The sequence below is a fragment of the Nicotiana sylvestris genome, chromosome 3 (genome assembly GCF_000393655.2).
Source record: "Nicotiana sylvestris chromosome 3, ASM39365v2, whole genome shotgun sequence".
NCBI lineage: Eukaryota > Viridiplantae > Streptophyta > Magnoliopsida > Solanales > Solanaceae > Nicotiana > Nicotiana sylvestris.
Genome location: NC_091059.1, coordinates 92,727,395 through 92,733,175, shown reverse-complemented (window position 1 = coordinate 92,733,175; position 5,781 = coordinate 92,727,395). Strand labels below are relative to the sequence as shown.

Here is a 5,781-nt window from a genome sequence, read left to right as displayed (position 1 = left end):
TAAAGATATTAGGCCTAAATTAAATATTTACGTGCTAAAATATAAAAAATCTTGGGGAGGGTCAAAATGACATGTCTACATGTAGCCCCTGCTATGCCAGAGGACGAGCAGCGCGAAAAATACAAATTTTGTGTGTTATAATTGAGCTTGTTGAGTTATATTAGGAGTCTATTATGTTAATTGATTCACTTTCCGTTTTAAAAACAGTGTAATCCCCTATTTCACGCCGTAAATACAATCGAATACAGTTGAATACAATAATCTATCCAGCTGTAATCCCATGTTTCACTCCATGAATACAGTCGAATACATTCGAATACAACAACTGATTAGCTGGACTTCCCTGATTCACGCCTATTTTTGCTATTGTATTTATGAATACAACAACAACAACAACAACGACCCAGTATAATCCCATAAGTGGGGTCTGAGGAGGGTAATATGTACGCAGACCTTACCCCTACCCCGAAGGGTAGAGAGGCTGTTTCCAGGAGACCCTCGGCTCAAAAAAGCAATAGGAGATGATATATTAGTGCCATAAAAATGCGTAATAAAAATAACAACAACAATATATAAGAGATATGAAATATGAAATACAGGATACAAAATACGAAATACGAAATAGATGGCTGGTATAGTACAACTAGAAGGGAAAGCCCTGCATCAATAGACGACCAATGACATTCCTAGTCTAACTCCTAACTGGATAGTCTCCCTCTATTGTGCTGTAGAAATATTCACTCTCCCCTAACCTACAACCTTAATGCTCGACCTCCATAATTCCCTATCAAGGGCCATGTCCTCAGTAATCCTAAGTCGCGCCATGTCCTGTCTGATCACCTCTCCCCAATACTTCTTAGGTCTTCCTCTACCTCTCCGCGTGCCCACTACAGCCAGTCGCTCACACCTCCTCACCGGTGCATCAGTGCTCCTCCTCTGAATGTGCCCGAACCATCTGAGTCTTACTTCCCGCATCTTGTCCTCCATGGGGGCCACACCCACCTTCTCTCGAATATCTTCATTCCTAATCTTATCCATCCTTGTATGCCCGCACATCCACCTCAACATCCTCATCTCTGCTACTTTCATCTTCTGGATGTGTGAGTTCTTTACCGGCCAACATTCAGTTCCATATAACATGGCAGGCCTAACCACTGCTCTATAAAACTTACCTTTTAGTAACGGTGGCACTTTCTTGTCACACAAGACTCCCGACGCTAACCTCCACTTCATCCACCCCACCCCTATACGGTGTGTGACATCCTCGTCAATCTCCCCGATCCCCTGCATAACCGATCCAAGGTACTTGAAACTACCTCTCTTGGGAATGACTTGAGAGTCAAGCCTCACTTCAACTCCCGCTTCCGTCGGCTCAACTCCAAATTTGCACTCGAGGTATTCCGTCTTCGTCCTACTCAACTTGAAACCTTTAGCTTAAATACATCAAATATATCTTATAACCATATAAAAGATATCTATAATCCGTAATATAGCAAACGGTATCTATAGATGACTAATTACTACTAAAAGACGTTTTATGAAAATTTCTCTAGAATGTACCATAGTGTTGGGCTTAAATCATTGCACGTGTAATGCACGTGTACTACCAGTACCAAATATTTTCTTAACTCTACATTTATTGCTCGCCTTCAAGTTCAGTCACTCCTTTGTTCTTCTAATTCTCTTCCTTTCGCTGCTCTCTCTGGAATTACCTTTCTCCTTCACAGCTTCAAAATGTCATCTCTCTTTGGGTGAATTTGCTAACTTTTTTCGAAGCTTCCTTTCAGTGCGGGATCTATTCTCGCTGTTCTTTACTCTGAAAAAGTTTAAAAATTTTCTGTTGATGGGCTGAGATGGTATTTTATGGCATGCCTCTTTTCTGTATAGATTGGAAAAGGTAAATTGTGGAGTTCCTTGCTTCCTATTTGTACAGCAAAACTCATGCATGTCCTTCTTTGATTGAGGATTTCTTTTTCAAATTGCTAAATTCTTAATTTCAGTTCTATGTTATCTCTGCTGTGTGATTTACTTTTGTTTAATTCTGGTGAATTTGTTGATGGGTCTGCGATGATGACTTTTAGCATGAGAACTCTACAATACTTAAAATTAGGTTCTTTAGTGGAATGAGAGTGTTAATATGTATGTGCTTGGCCGATTATAGTATAATGGATGTCTTTTTTTTTTCTTGGGTGTTCATTCTTTTAGAGATCTCCAGAGATTTTTCCATTTTCCTCTATTTGTATTTGGTGTGGCATCTCTATTTTTAGAGTTATTTTCTGCAATCTTTATTTGTTCATTGCGCTTTCTTTATTTGTAATAAAATAATCTCGTGTCAATATGTTAGCTTGCTATTCTATTTGAATACTCTCTTGCTAGAATTGTACATGGATGTTACTAATTGTGCCTGATCTGCACATTATATTGTCCTTTATGAATACAGAATTAAATCGGAAAATCTGATGTATAAAAAATGACAGGAATGTTGAAGTGAACTATACAGCCATGGTGTTTGATGATATGTCTGCAAGAGGTAAATCTAGATTTTTTACCGTGGAAATTATCAATTGCATTTGCTCCTACCACCGCACTTGAGGAAAAAAGTTTGTTTCTTTCTTTCTCCTTCTTTTTCTTCTTTTTATTCCCCAAAGTTAATAGCTACTTCAAAAACTCTGCAAGATTTTGATTCCTAAAGATTTAAAATTTTGTACCTATCTTACTGGCTTCGACTCAACCTGACGCATTTATACGTGCATCATCTTTTAAATTTTTCTAAAATACTCATTTAAATTAGTGCAGTTCGTCTTTTGCTTTAGAAAAAGATAATCAATATATTCTTTCTAGATGGCCCTGCTTAAGAATGAACAATCTAGATATCATTTATATTATTGTAGATAATAATTGTAGTATAATGGAAATTCCTTAAGCTTTCATTAAGGAGTCATATGTTGGGTCTTTATTCTAACTTATGTTTGTAAGACAAGGACACTGCTAGCAAATTTTTAGGTAATGGATGATGAGAAGATATATAGGTATAGTGGTTTATATAAAATGTTAGACATCTAAAAATGTGCTTCTCCTCACAAGGTAGGGGTAAGGTCTGCGTACACACTACCCTCCCAAACCCCACGGTGTGGGATTCTACTGGGTATGTTGTTGTTGTATCTAAAAGTGTGCCTCTCTTGTGGACGGGAAAAAACAAATTGTTAATGATTCTATTCATTATGGACTTGCAATATCACAAACCGTGAAGGATAAATGTGATTCTGGGCATGCGAATCGACTCAATTTCTTATGAGTATGGATTAGTCTCTTTAGACTTTGGTCAACTGTACAACAACAACATACCCAATATAATCCCACAAGTGGGATCTTTGGTCAACTGTAACTTATCAAAATCAAATCTCAGTTAAGAACAAAATTGTATATATTTGAAAGATGTGCTTGATCATGTTCACTTATGGGTGAATCTTTCTATTTACTATAATGATTGTTATTAGAAGAATCTAAGGACTGTTAACGTATGATGTTTGAAGCCAATTTTGTAAAGACTGTTGCTTTTAAATAATCTTGATTGTGGTTGCTTCTTTGGACAAAAATTATAACATACTACGAGTTTGACCAATTAAAGAGAATTTTTTTCTTTCTTCCAGATATCATGAAACTTTTTTCTGATCGGTGCCAGATACCATAAACTTACAGTGTGTAATAACTAATAAGACTAAATGGTGACTGAATGTTATACTTGTGATATTTGAACTTCTTGCTTGCCTCTCTATTTTCATAGTATAAATGAATATGATTCTTCTTTTTTGGGTTTATTTGATGATATATTGCTTCTAAAACTAAGTTGTTCTCTTCCATGTTGGCACACTCATTGATTCACTGAGCGGTCTCTGCAGCACCTAGATAAGTAATACTCCTATGATGTTCTGTAATGAACTAATAATTCAGATGCATGGTTTTCTTGATAGTGATCTCCGGGTGGCTCATCGTATAACATGTTTTCTGATTACTATAATTTCTTTATATAAGTACTTACAAGTGTGTAAATGTCCATATAAGCTGTCTTCAAGTTGGTTGTATATTTGTAAATTTTTATTATTTCTCCTGCTCTAATATACCCTTTGATTCGAAAATTAGAAATGCTCCGCATATTGATTTTTGATGGATTAAAATTTAGAAAATATTGGTGCTTATAGTCCCAAGAGGGACAGAGTTCTTATACCTCCTGATGTGGAAGGGTGTTTCTTTAGAATTTGAGTTTAACTATTGTTAAAGCTGAAAAATAACTACTCTATATATCTTTTTGGCTCTGAAAACTGAGGTTTCAGTAAACCGCTTAGTCTTTTATCCACTTTACTTGTAAAATTATAAATGCCCTTAATATAGATCAATCGGATTTTATGATAAATGTTCTCTACCCAAGTGCTGGAAGATGAGCTTAATATGGTTTACTTGGACAGAATGCCTGTAGAAAATATTCATGCATATGACTGCTATGTGGAGTGTAACCAGAAGAGTTCCTTTCAAAGAAGAAGCCAGCAGTACCACTATCTATTGCAAGATTGAGAAGAATTTTGGGACCAATAGTACCACTATATGATCAATTTCACTATAGCGTGAGCCAAGAATTGAACGGCAAACTAACGTATATTGCATAATTGAAACTGCCACAGATTACAAGGTTAGCTGCTAGCTGTTTCATCAACTAAAGTTGTGATGTCCTCTCTAAGGAAGTCCAATGAAGATGGCCCGACTGCAAGCTCGAGACAGTTTTGCGCCTCCAAGTTTATTTTTCCAGTAGTATTACCTCAAAAGCCTTCGCCAGCTATTTTGTAGGACTCTCTGAAATTCCTCAGCCTCCTTGCACAAGAGCAGTTTGCACAAGAGCAGTTTTCTTGTGACACCCTTGATTCCCACCTGTGCGCATCTATCCCACACATGTTCCTTTGAAGTAGCAGATAGCACCATATATAATGTGTGTGTGTGTGTGTGTGTGTGTGTGTGTGTGTGTGTGTGTGTGTGTGTGTGTGTGTGTGTGTGTGTGTGTGTGTGTGTGTGTGTGTGTGTGACCATACTCGGCGCTATTCTGGCATTTTCTAATAATCAACTCAGCAACAAAGTGAGGACATAGAGCTGGTTTTTGCTTCATCTTCTCCCCATGTTTTTGTTTCTTTTTTTCCCTTCAGAATTTGATAGACGATAGTGACTTCTTTCGTTAAAGATTTGTAGTTAACGTCAGATGACCTTTACCAATAATGTCTCCTACCCTGTTGATAGTGTGTTGGTGATGATTTAGCATCAGTACACGCAAAGCTTACCATTGTATTCTCTTAAAAATTGTAGCTCTCTGTACGTCTGAATTTATATTTATCACATGATTACTGCACTTATCTATTATGCCATAATTACAAATTTGATTTGCTTATATAAACTTACAAAATGTGGTTTGGTAAATAGAGGTAAATTTGTTGAGAACAAAGGTAGGACAACTATATCTAAAAGCTAAAATCTTCAAAGCTTTAAAGGATTGAATGTTAATTTAAACATTTGATAACTGTCTTAATTTTTGGTAACATGCGGTTGATCATTTCTGAAGGTCGTCCAACAGCCATTTGTGACTTCTACGGTAAGGATTTGCAATATTTTTTCCAACATTATTCAGACATGAAGTTCAGTCTTCTTGTTGTTGTCATGGTGTGTAGATGTCAATTATTTTTAAATGACTCTCAACTGTTTCTTAATTTTCAATTTCATAAATTTGATTTTTTTTCAAATAAA

The 5,781-nt window shown here is 36.3% G+C and overlaps 1 long non-coding RNA gene across 1 annotated transcript; it reads left to right on the top strand.

Moving 5' to 3' along the window:
* The first annotated feature begins 1,649 nt into the window (after positions 1-1,649).
* On the top strand, positions 1,650-5,393 carry LOC104216706 (uncharacterized). Its single transcript, XR_708570.2, has 3 exons — positions 1,650-1,897; positions 2,478-2,530; positions 4,464-5,393. It is a non-coding gene; the product is annotated as an uncharacterized lncRNA (long non-coding RNA).
* Positions 5,394-5,781: the final 388 nt, after the last annotated feature.